This window comes from Marmota marmota, unplaced genomic scaffold (genome assembly GCF_001458135.2).
Source record: "Marmota marmota marmota unplaced genomic scaffold, marMar, whole genome shotgun sequence".
In the NCBI taxonomy this organism is placed as follows: Eukaryota; Metazoa; Chordata; class Mammalia; order Rodentia; family Sciuridae; genus Marmota; species Marmota marmota.
Window position 1 is genome coordinate 17351632 of NW_025999961.1, and position 282 is coordinate 17351913.

A 282-nucleotide genomic window follows, 5' to 3' on the forward strand; every position below is an offset into this window, starting at 1 on the left:
TAAGTCCAGCACTTCTCAAACATTACTCTGCATATGAAGGATATAGGGGTCTTGTTAAAATGTAGGTTCTCATTCAGAAGATCTGGTGTGGTGTTGAGATGCTGCATTTCTAACCCAGGTGAGGCTGTTGCTCTTTTTTAATAGCAAGTCCTTAGCTCTCAGGGCAGCTAGAAGACATCTAATGCAAGGAAAGTCCAAATCAGTCTTGTACATTTACTCCAGTAAAACATTGCATATATATATATATATATATATATATATATATATATATATATATATCAC